This window comes from Neofelis nebulosa, chromosome 2 (genome assembly GCF_028018385.1).
Source record: "Neofelis nebulosa isolate mNeoNeb1 chromosome 2, mNeoNeb1.pri, whole genome shotgun sequence".
Lineage (NCBI taxonomy): Eukaryota > Metazoa > Chordata > Mammalia > Carnivora > Felidae > Neofelis > Neofelis nebulosa.
This window is the reverse complement of record NC_080783.1, coordinates 126769070-126789318: the sequence shown is the minus strand read 5'-3', so window position 1 is coordinate 126789318 and position 20249 is coordinate 126769070. Positions and strand designations below refer to the sequence as shown.

General features: G+C 35.6%; 1 protein-coding gene across 5 annotated transcripts in view; it reads left to right on the top strand.

Moving 5' to 3' along the window:
• RAP1A (RAP1A, member of RAS oncogene family) overlaps positions 1 to 20249 on the top strand; it is a 79050-nt gene that overhangs the window by 8287 nt on the left and 50514 nt on the right. The window lies entirely within an intron of this gene.

Below are 20249 nucleotides of genomic sequence, written 5' to 3'. Positions count from 1 at the left end.
ATGGGGGGGGTGGGTAGGGCAGGAGATATCATCTGTGTGTCCTTGTTTACATGAATAAATGCAGAGACGCAAGAAGGTCATGAGCAGTGGCAGCTGGAGGGGAGTGGTAGACATTCTTTATGGTAGGAATGGCATGAGCCAAGATAGAAAGTTCAGGACAAGTTGGAGGACAGGGGGTTGATTTGACAGAAGCCTAAGCTTGTGTAATTAGAAAATACGGCGATAAGGCTCTAGAGAGATTTATTGGGCTAGACTTTGGAAGTCATTGAATGCTAGGTTGAGAAGTATAGACTTTATTCAGGAGCACAAGATGTTTTGATATGAGGAAAGTGACCCAATCAGCGCATTTATCTTTTGGAAGATGAATCTAGCTACAGAGTACAGAATAAATTGAGGAAGAAAGGGACTGAAGGCAAGGAGGATGGCTTAATACAGGTAAGGCACATCTGAGGGTTTAACCGAAAGCAAGAGGGAAGGATTTGAGGAGAGTTGCTAGGAGTCATTGTTGTGAAAGTCTCTGGGTCTTCAAGTGCACCCAGTTTGGAGATGAAATTCAAAAGGAACAGTCTGAGCCTAATGGATAGACTTTGAAGAATTAGAGAACATAGGACTCACTATGTATGCTTTGGTTGTTGCTACTTTTTTTTTTTTTATGTTTTTATTTGTTTTTGAGACAGAGACAGAGCATGAGCATGGGAGGGGAAGAGGGAGAGGGAGACACAGAATCCGAAGCAGGCTCCAGGTTCTGAGCTGTCAGCACAGAGCCTGACGCGGGGCTCGAACTCACAGACTATGAGATCATGACCTGAGCCAAAGTCGGACGCTTAACCGTCTGAGCCACCCAGGCGCCCCAACTACTTTTTTTTTTAACTGAAGGGTAAAAGATTCCTATTATTTCATGTGTGAAAAGCATATGTTTAAGCTTTCTTCGACCAATGGATAGTCTGCAGAAATGTTATTTATTTAGCATTTGGAGTTCTTAGTTAAAAAGGACCCCTCACTTTTAGACATTATATTACTGGAGGTATTATCTTAAAATACTTCATTGTAAGGTTAAATTCGGAATGTGGTCTTTCAGCATTTGTCAATGCAACTGGACAACAAGCATCAGTTGTGTGAGCAGAAGTGAAGAAAAGTGAAATGCAGACTTCTCGTTAAACACTTAGAATGCTGTGGGCAGTGAAATACGGAGCAATGAAAAATAGGAAATTGAGTATAGAATCTTCAGAGAGAATAATACTTTTAATATTCTCTCCTTCCCTACTTAATTTATCAATTAAAAAAAATATTTGCAGATGTCATTCTTAGTCATTGTGGTACCTGGCTCTAGTTCTGTGCTAAATTGTACTTTCCACTTGGCTAATAATAAGCAAGAAAGTTAGCCTACAGACTGATATTAATGTTTCTTTGTGACTGGTAAGTAAACTCACATGGGCTGTGGATTATCTGCTCCCTGTCTTCTTTTAATACCACCAGTTGAGAAAAGAAGCAAACCCCAGTTTTTAAAAAATAAATAGAGGCTTGTGATAACTTTTAAGGTATTTACATTTTCTAAACCACTGAATTGTTACACCTTTCTCAATGTTTCTTTTAGTTTTCAAATATTTTCTAAACTCTGAAATAAACTCTTCATTAGTTATTTGTATTTAAAGCTCTTCCTTTTAAAAGTATTTTTAAAAATATTTTTAAATTAGTAAGCAAATGTAGCACATAGTATTAAAGATTGTGTGTGTTATTTACTACAAATACTGTGTTTTTCTTATGTGTAACTGCAAAAGCCCATGTGTTGTCAATCAAATGAGATTTCATTTGCCAAAGAGACCTCAGGTATTCAAAACAGTTACAAGATTCCAGTTGAGTCTCTTTTGAATTGGTTTCAAGATCTTTCAACAGAAATCAGAACTATACTCATTCTCCTAGGTCTGATCACTCTTACCCCTCTCTCCTTCCCAGCCATAGCTGAGAGCAGGATCTTCCCTGTTTTGGGCCATTCCAGCACTGTCGCTGTTAGGGCAACTGTGGCCTTCTCAGTCTGTATGTTTTATATTCTTAGAAGCTTTCCTGCAGGCATCTTGGCAGGAAAAATAAGTTATTAGGTTGAGTGGCTAGCAGCTAATGGCATACTTTTTTATAAGAAAATTCACAATTTTATGTCAGTTATACTTGAATAAAACTGAAATTAAAAAATCATTTACTTTTTTTAAAGTTTATTTATTTGGGGGGGGGCGGGCAGAGAGAGGGAGACAGAGAATCCTAAGCAGGCTCTGTGCTGTCAGTGCAGAGCCTGATGCAGGGCTTGAGGTCACAGACCGTGAGATCATGACCTGAGTTGAAATCAAGAGTCGCACACTTAACCGACTGAGCCACCCAGGCACCCAAAATTCATTTACTTTTTACATGAGGTGACATACGAAGTGTGTGAAATATTTTCTGTCTGAAAGGATAGACATAAAAGAAAGCTCACTTGTTGAATGTTGTATACATTTTTCTTATTCTCTGTAGTCAAAAACATTTTTTTAAATTTCTTTTGAATCAGTAATTTTGAATGCTAAATGTAAGTTCTTTACTAAGAAATCAGTCTTTCTCCAGAATAGTCTTAAACAGCTTGGCCAGTGATCCAGCAAATAGTAACTGCATGATTATTGGGTGCCTTGTAGTATTCTAGGAGCTAGAGATAGAGCAGTGAATAAAACATGTTCTCATGGAACTCTTGATATTGGTGGGGTTTGGTGGTGGTAGAGAGAAATAATAAGCAAATAAGGGAACAGGGTAATTTCAGAGGTCACAAATGCCATGAGGAAGCTGTAACGGTGAAATAGTAGAGTGATAGTAGGGAAAGCTCTGAGATGGTAACATTTAATCTGAGGCCTGAATGAATAAAAGCTAGATGTGATGATTTGCAAGAAGAGTGAAGTAGGCAGAGGGCCCCCGTGGTACAAAAGCCCTGAAGTGGGAACCAGTAGGTCACGTTTAAGAAGTCCATAGTGATAGGCTGAGAAGAGACTGGTGGATGGGATGGGGTTGGCAAGAATCAAACCACATCAGGCTTTGGTGAAGGGTTTGGATTTTGTTCTTACAAATACCAGGGAAGACACAGGGTATCACTACCTACTTACCTTTATGGATAAATATATGTAACTTTTGAATTTGAAGGTGGTGTTACTAATGATACTGGCTTAAAACAAATCCGTAGGGTAACCAGTAGTTTCTTTAGACATAGAAAATCACTAACCTGGTAAATAAATTACGTTTTTCCTAGGGGTCTGCAGAGAAAGGAACAAATTATTCCCATATTGTAAAAAGCCTTATGAAAATTATGTATGTTTTCTCAATAGATTTAAATAGGTGAAATATTGTATGTCTTTGCTTTGACCAATAACTGTATTGACTCAAATCTTTGTGACTGATTATCACAAATCATTATCATATATTGTGATTTGTAAGCTGTTAATGAAATAAAACATGCTTGCACCTCAAGAACCTAACATTGAGTTTCATTAGTGTTTATGCCTTTGGCAGTTTGAGACTTCTGATTAGCTGTTACCTATCTGGTTAATTAAATGTCAGTGCAGTTGGTAGACAAAAATCTACCAAAAATCTAAAGATGTGGAATTTGTGGACAAAAGAAGAGATTTTTCAGAGTAAGGTTGAGAACCACTGATCAGTGTCCTAATCTCTAGAGGGATCTACAGGGAGAAGGGAAGTAATGTTTTTTTGAAGATAAAATTACTGTATCTCACGTAATCTGCACAGCAAATCTGCAAAATATTGTTCACTTTTTACAGATGATAAAACTCAAAGTAATTATATAACTTATGACAATTAACAAACTCTAATTATAAAGGATCATACTGACAGCAAACTTCCAGAAGAGACTACCACAGTTACAAAGCACACAAGTGATCAATAAGTATTTATAGTTTACTTATATCCAAACATGAATAAATGAACAAGTAGGTGAATCCCTATATTCTTATAATCCTTTCTTTAGTGTAACACATCATTTTTCTTCCAAATGAGTCTAGAAAATTCCTCAGAAATAATTGGTTTAACCTTTTTTCCTCTGTAAATCTCCCCTCACCCCCCCTCCCCCCGAAGTTTAAGTTACTTAAAATAAATCACACAGTAAAAATCCTGAGGAGGGAAGTAAAGACTAAAAACTTGGGAAAGTATAATTTCCACTTTGATTTTAACTGAGTAGTCTATAATGTTTTTAGTTTTTAAAACATTCAGGATATCATCTTTTGTATTCATATTCAAGATACCATCTTTTGGTTCTATGTCTCTTATTTTTTTTTTAACTTTAAAAATTTACTATAGTTTTCTGAAAACTATATTCCATTATTCCAACTGATGTTAGGCAGAACGATAGTATGAGATCTCTAAACTGTGTATTTATAAAGCTTCTAATCCTTTAAATGAATTAATGTCTTAATAAATTTAAGCTTAGAGTTTTTTCAAATGAATACCTAATAGGAATGGATGCCTAAGAGATGAAAACAGATGCAGGTCATCTAGAGAGTGAAACTATTTTAGATGAAGATTACAAAAGAGAAAGGATTATGATACAGGATTAACCATAGGAGAATAAATAACACATGGAAGTTGCTATGATTAGAAAAGAAATTTATTTTCCCCGAAACAGAACCAAAATTGATGAAATGTGAGCTGTGAGGAGATAAATTAATGTTGAATGAGTAAAAAGAACACTTAGTTTAGAGATGGTGGCCTATAGGGACCTTCAGAGAGGATATGATGAACCTTACCACGTGTGGCAGTAACATTATTTCATGGAGTGTGGGATCTGTCATGTTGATTTGAGTTGGAAGTACAGTACAATAAATGTAGATAGAATGAACAGGGTTGTTTTTGTGAAGCAGGAACGTATTTTAAAATACTGTTTTAAACTGTTTCCAGTTGTCCGATACTAAGGTTGTAAGACAACTGGTCTGTAAAAAATAAAACTTTATATGACATTTTGGTTCTTGGTATCCTTGAAGTGTTCTTCTTGTTATTTTGGGTTTTTTGCTATATTTCTGCATGACAACTTTTAGACTGCTTTCCTGTACATTCCACTCTTCCATTCTAATCGTAGAATCAGTTTAGTAATGACATAACCCCTGGTATGAAATTTTCATGCTTCCGGACATTGTTTTGCATATAAAGTAGAAGTGTCAGTTTGCCCTGTAGAAGTGTATATCTAAAAATTGCAGGTGACTTTGATTAATTTAATTATTTAAGAATATCAGATTAATTTAAGAAAAACCACAGGCAAGTGAGTTTAGAAGGTGAATCTTACGTCTCAGACTCACCTTTGTTTGTTTAGATTTTCAGGTAGTAGGTTACTTGGATGGTGTTTCTTTTACATCCAAATGGTAAGTCTGGAATTTGAGTAACTCAAATTGGTTGAATAGTATACTCCTTTTAAAAAGTTTTTGTGTCTTTTGAATAGTTTCACACTTAGGACAAACTTCATTGTAAAACATTCCTTTGAACTTTAAATAAATATTCAGCGACTTCTCATAGTACTCCAGTGTCATACACAGTTTTCACATTGTAATAGGACAGTATTATAATTCAAGAACCAACCAAAATCTGCAGTTGAAACCATGAGTAGAGTGGTTTAGATGATGTAGTCATTCTGTTATTCCCATTTTGTTTTATACTTGGACTACTGTCATCAATGGGACGAGCTTGAGATTGTGTCACCACTCAGTACCATCTGCTCGCATGCGTATGTAAGCACTAGGCCTTCAACACTGGATATAAAGAATCCTCGCTTTGTGGTGTTCTCAGCTGGCTTTCTTGGGTTCCAGTGTACTGGGCTGAGCTTGTGTCTAGAGTGAATTGTCACGGTTTTGATCTTTTGCAGCCATAACACTTCCATAACCATGTCTTCGATATATTGATGTGCTGAAGATGGATGTGTGCCGTTTTTTAGTAGTCCAAAGAAAATGCTTATTTAATCAGTAAAACTTAACGAGTTTTTAAAAACATTCCAATACTTGCAAGAGAGAGAACACTTTATGTAAAAAGTCCAATAAGCCAAAGTGTTTTGCAGAAAATCAATCAGAATTGTATTTGCATGATTTTTAAAAAATTCTCTATTGTTAGGAGAGAAATAAACAGACTACCAGTGTTTATATAGTATAATTTCAGTTCTAAATTTTACAAAATACCTATTCATATATAGGCATAAAGGAAATACCAAAAGGACTAAAGTTATCTTGAAGTTGGGATTATAGGTGGTTTTATTTTTTCTTTATACCTTTTATTTTCTGAATTTTTATACATCATATATTTTATAATAAGAAAATAAAAGTAATAGGGGCACCTGGGTGGCTCAGTTGGTTAAGCATCTGACTTCGGCTCAGGTCATGATCTCACGGTTCACGAGTTCAAGCCCTACATCTGGCTCTCCACTCCTGGTGCAGAGCTGCTTCATAGCCTCTGTCTCCTTCTCTCTCTGCCCCTCCCGCTCTTTCTCAAAAATAAGTAAACATTAAAAAAAATTAAGAGAAAGGAAAATGAAAGTTCTAAAATGAATTCATTATAGAATATGAAATGAAATTTAGTACAACTTTTAAAGATGAAGATTCTTATGGGATAAAATGAATTAAAGGCTGTAATGATAAAATCTGTATTTCATTATTTAAAAAAATTTTTTTAAATGTTTATTTTTGAGAGAGAGAAAGAGCACAAACAGGGGAGGGGCAGAGAGAGAGGGTGACACAATCTGAAGCAGGCTCCAGGCTCTGAGCTGTCAGCACAGAGCCTGATGCAGGGCTCAAACTTTCAAACCATGAGATCATGACCTGAGCTGAAGTCGGACACTCAGCCAGCTGAGCCACCCACGCACCCCTAAAATTTGTACTTTAAAACCAAGCAAAATTAAGTTGCCTTTTTTGGGGTTTAAGGAGCAAGAGAAATGGGAAGAGTATTGTACTATTGATAACTTGGACAATTTCTGTTCAATTCTTCTCACTCAGGTTTGCCTCAGTCACATACATTTATATGATGTTTTATGGATAATTATTTAATTACAAGTTTTAAATTTATTTATATAGAGAGATGATAACACCAAATCTCACTTTGAATATTTGGTCATTTGGTAGTAACATATTTGTGGTCAGCAGGCAAAAACACTCAGTGAAGGTTTGCAGATCACAGATCGCATCTACCAGCTGCAACTTCACCTCCTTATTTCTCGTTGTTGTTTTTTTTTTTTTCATCTGTAACATGGAAAAAGAACAATACCTATTTCTCAGACATGTCTGAAGATTAAATGAGTGTGTGTGGCATACAAAAAGCACTTAATTATTATTGCTGACACTGTTAGTATTAAGACCACCGAAAGTTGGCTTTGGTGGCTATAAGAAATTGGATAAGATTGCTAGGGACTGGAGCGATATCTTACACTTTGTATCCACTACTTTGACTAATCCAGGTATATTCTCAGTCAGTTAAATAGGACTTTTAGCTATGCACCAAGGTAGTTTCATTTTTTATGTATGCAATAAATCTTGGCATTGTGGTTTAACATTTTAAACCTGGAGGATTTATTTAACAAGAGAGATTTTGAATTTGGTGTAGGCAGAATTTGGAATCCTGCGTATTTGAAGGCCGATGTGCCAAGTTAAGTATACTAACTAGAGAACTGAGTGTGACTGACTGCATCTTAGTTATTATTATCCAACAGTGACTTTTGTTCCTTGTTTAATTTGCATCATAAGAGCAAAGAAAACCTGTGTTTCTTTGTGACTAATGGTGCCTTGAGAAAGCCAATGGTTATGTTGGCCTAAGTGAGTTTATTTGCCCCTAAAATAGGGGCAAAATTTATCAATATTCCTTTTTTGTTTTATATTCTTCACAGTGCCTTGTACCCAGTAGAGATAGTGAATAATAGGGTGTGTTTGAGAGTTCATGAAGAAATTTGAATCAAGTTCCTTAAAGGAAAGGGAGGAGTTTAGCAGGGATTCCTAGATTTCTAGGCTCTTAGTTTAATTTTATCACTTTAGTACATAATTTAAAAATCTCTTAGACTTAAATTAAAATCTATCTGCATTTCATATTTCCATGGAGTGGGATGATGATATAAATATGCCTCATTTAATAAAAGCCACTCGCCCCATTCATAGAAATCTTGATTGGTCTGCAGTAAGGCCAAGGAATCTGTAGTTTACTTCTTCAGGTGAATCCAGATGTTCTGATGCAGTACTTTATCAATTTCTTTATATTTTCATTTTAGTATTATATTTTAAAAACTCTGTATTCTGTTTTAAAGACAGTATAGGAATAAATTTTATATTCAATAATGAAAATTAATGCTGTCTTAACTTCCATCGTATATGTCTTTTTAATTAGTTAACTGTACATATATTACCATTCAAACGCAAGTAATAATCGAGTTCATTGTAGAAAAATTGAGAGTACCAATGAGGCAGTGTTTCTCAGCCTTTTTATCATTATCGCTCGTCCTGCCCCAGTCTTTTTAGATATTATTTTTCTAATTGTACCCCCTTATAAAATTTTAATGCCTCTCTGTTTATGTATTATATATTAATTTGTGTTTTATAAGCAAAAAATGTTCCTTTTCTTTCCTTTTTTTTCTTTTGCCCTCAATAGCCAATTTTCATCCCCTTGGGGGCGATAATGCCCCTTTTGAGAGTGCATGAAATAAGCTAAAAAAAAAAAAAAATAACCCTTAATTTTACTTCTCAGCCTATTAGTATTTGGTATATATCTTTCCCAGTGGTTTTTAATGCATACGTATTTTTTTCTTTTAAAAAATGAGATCACGGGTGCCCGGGTGTCTGAGTCAGCTAAGTGTCTGACTCTTGGTTTTGGCTCAGGCCATGATCTCAGGGTTCGTGGGTTTGAGGCCCACATTGGGCTCTGGGCTAACAGTGCCGAGCCTGCTTGGGATTCTCTGTCCCCCTGCGGGCTCTCTGTCTGTGTCTCTCTCAGAATGAATAAATAAATAAACTTAAAGGAGATCAGAAGCATAATGTTTCATTTTCCTTTTAAAAATATATTGTGGGGGTGCCTGGTTGGCTCAGTCGGTTAAGCGTCCGACTTTGGCTCAGGTCATGATATTGTGGTTTGTGAGTTCGAGCCCTGCATTGGGCTCTGTGCCAACAGCTCAGAGCCTAGGGCCTGCTTCAGATTCTGTGACTCTCCCTCTCTTCCCCTCCCCTGCTCATGCTCTGTCTCTCTTTCAAAAATAAATAAATGTGAAAAAAATAATATATTGTGAATTTTTGTGAAAAATGAGTATATTTTAATAATATCTAAGAATAAATAATATCAGTGCATAGTATTCTGTTATATGAATTTGCCCTCATTTAAATGATTTCGTATACTTTTCAGTTTTTTTATTGTAAGTACTGGTCTGAATATCATTGCAGTTGAATTGTTCCATGCAGTCTTAATTGTTTCCTTAGGATAAATTCCAAGAAGTAGAATTATTTTATTCTGTACATTTAAATATTTTTGGTAGGTATAGTTTAGAGGGTGAAAATCCCTTTCCCCAAGGACAACCATTAATGATGTCTAGTAATTTATCCATTCTTCTATTGAAAACCTTTTGTTTCCTGGTTTTTTGGTTTTGTTGTTTGCATACACCTTTGTGTTTTTCTGTATCAAAAATTCCCATTTGTGTTAGAATTGCTGGATCATTTAAGAATTGGAAATAAAATATATGCTTGAGTTTCTTTTTCTTTTTTCTTTTTTTAGTTTTTAGGCTTGCTTTATTTGCCTACTCTGATGTTGCTACTAGATTTTAGTTACTGTAACTTTGTAGTGTAATGCTTTTATACCTGGAAATGTAAAATGTTCCATTAAGTAGGCACATGTGTCTGTATATTTTTCAGATTATAAGTTACAGTTTGGCTAGCTTTTTTGTTTTATTGTTTTTTAAAAGCCAAGCATATGTATTTTAACTAGACTAGAAAATTATAGATTTCTGAAGATTTACAGTTTTAGGCTTGAGAACTTTTAGTGCCTAGCAGTGATTTAGAACTCTAAAAGCACCTCTGAATTGCAAAGTAAAGAAAAAAAGCTGTTGAGCTGTGAGCTTTCTGGAATATTTGGAACAACATTTCTGTCAAATATGCCTTTTAATCTTTGGTTTATTGATTGAAGTATCTCGGGCATATTCTTGTTTGCAATCCAACTTTCCTTCCTTTTAAACTTGGTAACTAGGTATATAGTTATATATAGGAGATACATTCTCTTTCTCTTTTTACATTTCTGGTACGTATTTTAGACATCTCTCACTATGCTATTCCTGCTTATTTTTATAGAGTTCCATTATATATCATCTTTAGAGTTATTCATACATTTTTTCTGAGGGTTGGAGTCTCATAAAGTTAAAAATATATCAGAATAGTTATTATATTAGGTAACACTTGTGAACCAACACCCGATTTTTATAGAATCTTAATCTAATTAGTGTTTTTGCTGGATTCAGGTAAGTTTCTTTATGAGAAGCTGTTTAACATTGCAAAAAAAATTATGCTTTGGTTTTCAAAGTAGAAATGTTTTTTGTTTTTTTACAAAAAGGGCTAATTTTTCTCAGGTACTTTCACCTTTAAATTTAAATTGAATTGCTGACACCATCACTAAAATCTTTAAATGTTGGTCCTGACCCTACTATAATTATATGAGCTAATTTTCTTTTTTAAGACACACTCTTGAGTGAGACTTCCAAATGCTCTTAGTGTTCTGAGAGAGTTAGTTTACCTTTGTAATGAAAAATCCCTCCTGTGGGTACTACACTCGCCACTAGGATGAAGGCTAATCATAATAAATGTAATAAATGCTAACTCTACCTAGGCAGTTCATACAGGGCTATTTTCTATGAGTAGCCTCTCCACGTTGACTTGTCTACAGCTAGCCCCAGTCCGTTGCAGAGGTTTACCTTGCTTTGGGTCACGGTTCTTTTCTCCAGCGGATTGAAAAACCCATCTGTTTTCCCTCATGGTGATGGTCTTTCTTTTTGCCTGCTATGTTTTAAAAAATTAGCATTGCTGATGTGATTTTGTCTCTTGAGACTTACCATTTAACCAGGTTGGAGATTCTATTCTTTGGTGATTCTATTTTATTCTGTGCTTTATGAATATATACGAAGCTGGGTCCTTTACCGAAGTATCACAACAGCAAACAAATGACAACACGTGTGAGCATTAACTCATTATGGCTTTAGACCTTTGGCCAAGCCCTTTGATTGCTCGGGTACTGCTTTACCACCCCCATTGCCTACTTCTTTGTTTTCTGAAGCTGGAAGCCATATGAAAAACTTAAAATTCATTTAAATGTGTAATCCATATAAGGAGGCTATTTTAACTAAATTGAGACTACTATAAATATTGTAAAAATTAGCCTGTGTGATAGACATTTGTGTTAGTAAAACTTCAAAATATTTCCATTTTATTCTTATTTAAAATATTTTCTTCTCACACTCAGTATTGTTATAAATTAGTATTAGTAAGACTTTAATTAGTAATAGCCATTTGGTGGGGAAGATTTATTAATACATTTGTTAGAATATAGATCTCCTCTGCACAGAGAAGTAGGGAGATTTTATGTTTTGTGCACTGACAAAAAGTAAACTGCTTTTCAGTAAAAAGCACCAAGTAATTTTTGCTAGTTTTTTATATAATTATTTTTCTATTCAAAGTATAATTAAAGTAATCTTTGAAGATCTTTTTAGTCACACTGTTTTTAAAAAGCTCATTATTTTGAACTAAACAAGTCATGCATTATGAGAAGAAATAACAGGTAACATATAAAGTACAGATCAAGAAAAAAGTACAGATAAGGCAAAAAATAATAGTTAACAGTTTGCTGTGTACCCTTACTGAAATTTTTTTGTGTAAATATATGTATATGCATATATACAAATATTTTTGTTTTCATACCTGCTTTTTTTTTAATAAAGTTTTCAGATGGTGAGGCAAGAAGACTAGAAATGTTCTTTACTAGCATACTGTAGCACTAAATAAAAATTCCATTCTTCAAAGACAGGTTTTGTCAAGTTCCCATCTCTAGCCTTGCCCTTCCCCTTACCTGGATTCTTTTTCATCACTGCTCTTCTTGAAAGGAGAGAAGTATACTGATGTGTGGGTCTCCATTCTGGCTTGGCCATATGTTAGAATTAACTGAGGAGCTTTGAGAAATAACCACATCCTGGCTCCACCATCCAGAAATTCTTTTATTTATTATTTTTTTAAGTTTATTTATTTATTTTGAGAGAAAGAGTGTGTGTGCACAAGTGCTCCCCAGTGGGGAAGGGGCAGAGAGAAAGAGGAGAGAGCAAGAATCCCAGACAGGTGCTGCACTGTTAGTGCAGAGCCCACCGTGGGGCTTGATCTCCCAAATCATGAGCTCATGACCTGAGCTGAAACCAAGAGTTGGACGCTTTACCTACTAAGCCACCCAGGCAGCTCCACCATCCAGAGATTCTTAATTAATTGGTCGTGATGAGGCAAGATATATGAGAAGAGAATGTGCTTTATCTTAGCCTGAGTATGGAAGCCTGCCTAAACTTTTGAGTTCAAGCATGGGATAGGGGAAAGTGATGATTGAGTCCAACGGGTGTCTTCCTCACTTTCCTATCTTTAAGAAGGGTGATAGGCATAGGTCTTGGAAATCCCTCATGTTCTCAAAGGAATGTACTGCCACAAACTTCTTCATTTATTCTAGTATTGATTCATCTACAGAGTTTGTAATATTTCAATTCTAAGGAAAATCAACTCATTAAATTAATGCAGTGCAGATGAGATAGACCAGAAGGTCAGTGGTAAAGCAGTATGGTGTTGTTGGTTAACCTCACAGGTGCTAGAGCCACACTGTCTGCGTTGCAATCCCAGTTCTGTAATTTATATCTGTTGAGCTTGGGCAAGTTTGTTTTAGCCTCTGACTCATCTATAAAATGGGGATAATAGTCTCTACCTCATAGGAATGTTGCGAAGATTAGAAATATTAATATGTAAAGTGCTCAAAACAGTATTTTGTAGGAGCACCTGGGTGGCCTAGTTGGTTGAGCATCCGACTCTTGATCTTGGCTCAGATCATGATCCTAGGCTCATGGGATCAAGCCCTGCATCTGACTCTGCAGAGCAAGGAGCCTGCGTAAGATATTCTCTCTCTCTCTCTCTCTCTCTCTCTCTCTCTCTCCCCCCCCCCCCACCCCCCTCTTCCCTGTGCTCCTCTCCCCAACTTGCACACACGTGTGCTGTCTCTCTCAAACATAACAAAACAAACCCCGTGTTTTGTATATGGTAAATACTCAATAAATAGTAGTACAATTAATATATTCTTTTTCTTGTATCTTCTTTTCTAACAGTTTTACCCTTTTCTTGCCCATTTGCCAAAATTCATACTTTCTTTGAATTTCTTTACTGGAGCAGGGGTCAGCAAACTTTTTTCTGTTAAGGGCCAGATAAGAAATATTTTAGGTTTTTAGGGACATACGGTCTCTGTTGCAATACAGTAGGGCAGAAGCAGCCATAGACTATATGTAAACAAATGAGCATGACTGTGTCCACTTTATTTATGGACATTGAAGTTTACATTTCATACAATTTTCACATGTCATGAAATAGTAATTTTCTTTTGATTTAAAAGAAAGACGTTTAAGACTGTAAAAACCATTCTTAGTTTATAGGCCACACAAAAATAGGCAGTGAGCCCTATTTGGCCTACAGGTCAGAGTATACTGATTCCTGAACTAGAGTAAAGGAACCCACCCATTCTGCCTATTTTAGACACTCTTTCTTTCTTAAGTATGCCTTCATTCTTTAATTCCCTGTACTTTGGAGGAATCTAGAAAATTATTTTTGTTGCCATTAGGTTTAGAATTTAAAAATTGTACTCCTAGCTTAAACGATTAGCACATGGATAAAACAGGGAGCTCTTTGTGAACTCTGTCCTTAGTCACGTATATAACAGTACTTAGGGTTCTTTGGTTGCAAGCAACAGGAACAGACTTTGTCTTGTTCTTAGCACCAGTAGGTGTGTGTATTAGGGGTCTCCAAAGAACAGGCCAGTAGGATACACACACACACACACATACACACACACACACAATTATTTATGCATATATATATGCATATATATATGCATAAATATATATATATGCATAAATAATTGTGTGTGTGTGTGTAGTGGAGATATATTTCAAGAAATTGGCTTATGTTGTTGTGGGGCCTAACAAGTCCAAAATTTATAGGGTAGGGCAGCTGGAAACTCTCTGGCAGCCACATGATAGAATTTCTTTTTCATGGAACCTCAGTTTTGCCCTTAAAGGCTTTCAACTGATTGGATGGAGCCTTCCCTGCATTATTGATAATCTCCTTCACTTAACGTCAATTGATGTTAGATGTTAACCACATTTACATAATACCTTCACAGCAACACCTAGATTCTGTGTTTGTTTGTGTAACTGGATACTACTGTATCCTAGCCAAGTGACACCTACAGCTAACCGTCACGTAATTCAATAAATATTTTTCCAGTAAAAGGATGAACAAATGGCTAAAATGGTTAATTTAAGCAGAAAAATACGTGTATTTGAAGGATGTTGAATAATAGAATGTAAGAAAAAAATAAGCATGCAGGCCTCAGGAAGCCTCAAGAAGCACCAGGGCAGTCAGTGTGCAGGGCTTGAGACCTAGGTAGCAGGAATAAACTGCGTCTTTAGCGTAGCACAGTCAGAATGAATCTACTTTAACCATTATCCGCCTTTATATCACTCTCCTCAAATTTCAGCTTCTTAGGAAAATCTGCCTGAATGGCCTACCTTGAGGGGTAAGAGATCTCCTTTGCCCACTGGAGGGTGGGGCATCTTGATTGACAGTTCCACCAAAACTGCAGTGAGGGAGATGGGTTATTTCCCAACAGAGAGTCAGGATGCTGTTACCAAAAGAAGGAGGAAGGGATACTAGACATGCAAAAATAACAGATGTCTACTTCACCAATTCTTGATATCTGCCCACATAGAGGGACAGCTGGTGAAGCTGACATGGACCAGGGCCAGATCATGGAGAACTTTACAGGCCCTGTTAATGAGCTTGGTCCTAAGTCCTCTAGAAGAGTGGACCTTTTTGGAGTCGTAGACTCCATGAGAATTGAAATTTTTGGACCAAATTTTGGATCCTCTTCTATTCTTCAGAAAATTATATTTAGTCTTAAAAACAAAAAAAGGTTTTTTTTCTCCTATCTTTTGAAGTACATCCACGGTTGATGGGGAGAAGGGCTAGTCTCTTAACCTGAATGGTTAAGAATTCATAGGGAGAGGGTGGTATATACTGTTCAAGGATTTTAGGCAGGGGAACCACAGTAGGGTTGCATTTTAAATAAATCGTTCTGGCTTGCATTGGAGGATAGATTCAAGGGGTGTAAGGCTGGGTGGAGGCTAAAAAAGAATGTCAGTATTACTGCTCTTCCCTCAGCTTCTGATGTTGCAGTTTTTTGATTCTCCTTAATCTCTGATTGCTCATGGAAATACTTGGTTAAGGGATGATGAGTGCTTTGATTAACAAGTAATAGGCATGAAAAGGGTAAACAATTTTAAGAAATATTTAGGAGGTAAAATCCACAGGACGTAGCTATCGATCATATTTGGGGAACAGATTGTACACGGGCATGCATGTTTCTAGCTTGCGTGACAGAAGATTGCAGAGGGATTAGTAGAGAGCAGGTAGAGGGATTGACCTTTAAATGTGAGGAGGGACTTTATCTTCTGAGTGGGACTTGAGGAAAAAAGATGATAGTGACTGGACTTGATACTAGTAAGGGGGGGAGGGAATGAGGGAGGAAGTATAACAATGATTGGTAAGAGGATTGATGTGCAATACTGAAGGTCCAGGTGAGATTTCAGACCAGGAATGTGTCGTAGTGATGTCAGTTACATAATGGTGTTGTCTCCTGCAATGAAGAAAGATCTTAAGATTCATTCATGGTTGATGTTACATTGGCTGATTTGGGGGGAAACACAGGAATACACAGAATAGAGGTAGCTGGTCAAAGACTAACTCAAAAGGGTATAATTATGATGAAGAGCGGACACATATAGAGCCCATACTCTGTGCTAGGCACATTTATACATATGCACTAGGGATACTAACTTATTTACTCAGAGTAACCCTCTGAAGTAGGCACTGTTATCCTAATGATGAAACTGAGGCACAGAGAGGTTAAGACATTGCCTACGATTACAGAGCAGGTAAGTGACAGAGCTGGACTTCAGACCCAGAAGTTAGGTTCCAAAGTCTATGCTTAGCTACTAAGCTACACTGATGACCTCTCTTGGAATCTAGATTTAGGAGAGAAGGAGAGGAGCTGATAGGTTGGGAGATGATGAAGGGATCGACGTGTCTGAGATTTTATTTTAGTACGGTGGGAAACCTGTGCTGTGGGATTTTCCTCGGATTACAGACACAACGATTTATACCAGGCCAGGTATTGAAAAAAAGGAAATTAATTTAGACATTTACTAATAATTCTTAATGATCAGGAGCCTTTTTCATGAATTGTATTTGGACTGCCCAGTTCTTTTTGCTTCACTTTTGTGTGCTGATAACAAGATATTCTTGTAAAAGTAAACCTCTCCGTTTCCTTTTGTATGCTTCATTACCCTGGTTTTGACAGAACCTTTAATAAATGACCAAATTTTTTCTACTCTTTCTCTTTGCTCTCATAACATTAATTTGGCAGGCTTTTTCACTCCAGTGTGTTTGCGTCCACTGCACTGCTGCTGTTTAGTAGGGAAGCCCTGCCAGTTAGAGCTAGAGAGGTTTTGTTCTGATTTGGAGAGACAGCATGTATCTGTCTTTCAGATTTCCTTTTCTTTCCTTCACCCACCCTCCCCCCGCACCCCGAACTTGGTGCCCAATTTGTAAATACATTTCAGCAAATGCAGACTAAAGGAATAAAAAATGAATGTATGCCTCAGAGTAGAGCCACTTCTCAACATAGAATTGGCTTTTGGAAAAATGTTTGGCTTTTTCCAATGGTTGTTGTTACCTAGAGGCCATACAATTGATAAATTAATCAAACTAACACTTTGCACAAAGGCATTATAATATTTTTGTGTTACTAAATTTAGTCAACTGGTCTTATTTTCTTTTATCACTGCCATGTATTCGTAGTAGATCAACATAATGGATATTTGTAAGATTAGGGACCACTGTAATACTGGTTTTTTTTCCCGGTATTAATCCAGATACTGAGTTAAGTTTGATGTTTGCTGGGCTCAGTATGCCTTAGATTGATTTAGGCAAATAAATCAGTTATTTACGTCTAGCCAGTAAAAGGCATTGTTAGAAACAGGACTCTAGATCTAAATGTTAAGATTTTAGCCTCTAGGAAATTTAGTCATATATGTTTAATTGTAGTATCTGCCTTTGAACCCTGACCCTCAAGACTTTAGTAATACTTAATGTTTTTCCTGTACTCAAGTGGTTTTTGATTTGACTCTAAATTCTTTTTCCCAGTTAACAAGCTTAGTCCAGATCTAGGCCTCTAAGTTTTTTTTTATACTCAGAGAATTTTAATAGTTCTTATTGATTGGTATCTTTTAACTAATATGAAGTTATTTAAATTGGTAAATTTTTATCAGTAAAATATTATAATAATTCATTTTTGAAGAACATTGAAAATTATGTGAGTCCGAAAGCATTAGACTCAAACACAATTGTTAAGAGTTGGTAATTTTGTAATTTACTTGTATGTAGCATTTTTCAGATTTTGCAATTTATATATGCTGTTGTTCTGATAGTTTCATATCTACCAAAGGATTAAGATCAGTCTAGATACTGAGAAATTTCTAATCATTGTGAATGTGTATGAATGTTGTAGGTAACCTATCGGTCTTTTAGTTTGCTCTATATTGAGAATTCTGTTTTTCAGTGAAAATATCTGGTATACTTGTTGTCAAGAATTCTGCATAGAAATTCCTCTATAATCATATTTTCTGGTGTTTCATGACAAAGGCACTGCTTAACTGTGCTATTGTTTCCATTTATTTGTGGTATTTTGTGTATGTGGTTGTTTGGAAATTTTATCATATATCATGGAAATATTTCTTTTATGACAATTTAAAGATTGTTCTTGTAACCCTGCATTTTATTTTTGTAATTTTAATTTTTTTATTAAATGTTGCTTCTTTGGCAACTCTTAATATCCTTAAATGTTTCCATGTTTGTGACCTCTGGTCGCTGTCTTTCAACATATTGTTGTCAAATGCAAGATTTGGGAGTTATTTTCTCCTTGTACGATATTCTTTAGGTAAAAGAAAGATAAAAGCTGTAATTCATTCAGCCCTAACTTTAAAATAGAGTTAGATACTACTATTAAGCAAATATTTAGCAGGATTAGTTTTCTTTCTAGTCAGAATTTTCTGGGCAGAAATGTTGTACTCAAAGTAATTTTCAGAGTTGGAAGTATTTTAAAGCTTTGATCGGAATTGCATTTTCAAGGAGATTGTTGTAATATATTGATTTCTGTAAACATGCAGACTCAGTATGTACCAGACCTTGCATTGATGTATATATATACATAAGTAAAAACGGGAGTAGGGAAAGTGGAGAGGTGGGATCAGTTGGTTATGCTGATGGAATGTGGGTGGACCTGGGTGATAATAAGTATTTCCTGGTGGTCATTTCTGTCAACGAACAGTATTTCAAATATTTGAAGTGCTCCTTCTCTGAGGCAGGTATTCTAGCACATTTCAGACCCATTGGAATGGGTTTTCTTAAAAGAATTTAGCCACTGTGAGCAAAGAAACCTGCTGAAACAAGGCTTAATTTTGAATTAAAATTAAATAGAAGCTGATATTAGAATGAGTACATACAAGATATGTTATCTCAACGCTTCATTTCATCACCCTATTTTGTATAGTCTTCTGGCCATTGACTACTTTTTATCAGTTTTGTAGTAGTTGGACATGGAAAGAAAATGAGATGAAGCACACATCTGGAAATTTTGCCTTTTTAAAAATTTTGTTCTTGTTTTGTTTTTACTATGGAAAATAAAATCTGGTAAACAATTTAGGAAGACAGCATAGAGTTGAGGTTAAGAATGTGGGCATTGGAATCATGTTGCCTGAATTCTGATCCCAGCTATGCAAATTACTGTGTGATCTTTGGTTAAGATACTTTTCTTAGCCTCACTTTCTTTAGCTATAATATGATATAATGGTAACTCTACCTTAGGCCATGAAAATCACATGGTATGGTCCATATGAACCACTTACCATGGAATATTAGATATTATCATTGTTCTATTATCCCTTCTTTTCTCTTCATCAAAACTTTACTATGGATTCTGACTTGATTTTTGAGGTTACTATTTGGTTTCCACTGAATTTTAGCAGGCTGTTTAGTGTTTAAAGGAATATTTAGTACATTTTTCTTTTAGCTAGAATAAGCTAAAGATGCAAAATGTTGTGTTAGATTCCTGAGACCTGGGAAACCGGTCTGAATACTTTTATGCACTTGGTTAACCTTTATGCTATTCAGAATGTGAGACCAGTTTGTGCTGATTTCCATTCCTCTATTGGTCTTTAAAAAAATGAGTCACCATAGTGTCCATTGATGTCATTGGGACCATTAGGAGAATTGCTTGTTATCTATGAAGATCCAGGGAACTCTTGTTTGTACTTATTTTAATAATCAAAGCTTGGTTTTGCTTAATTCTTCTAACAATATGTGAGTAATGTTATTTGTAGAGTGCTTTTTATAAACTTTTATAAACTTTGTCTCATTTGATCTTCACAGTTATGTGAAAAAGGTAGGACAGATGGAATCACTCCTACTTGTAAAGATGAGAAATCTGGGCTCCAAAGAAGTTCAGCGACTTGCCCAGAGATAAATAGTTATGTCTGCTGTCTCTTATATTAGTTTTCATTCTACTATATCAAAGAGTTTCTTTGTAGAACCAATCCCTTCTATAATGGTCAACCTATAATTTCCAGAACATCAAATTCAAATTGTTGAAATTACTGGATTTTCACATTTGCTAGAAACATGTACCTTTTGTTACGGTTTCACTTTTTTTTTTTTTTTAACTATATATCAACTTCTGCCGAAGTATATTACTATAATTTTAATCTTATTTGTGGGTATAGGATTTAGAGATACTTGATTTGGAAGTAGTCCCTTAAAATACATTTGATGCTAGAAAGTTATTTTAATAAGTAAATTAACTATAAATATAATTTTGATTTCAGAGGGCATTATGAAAGA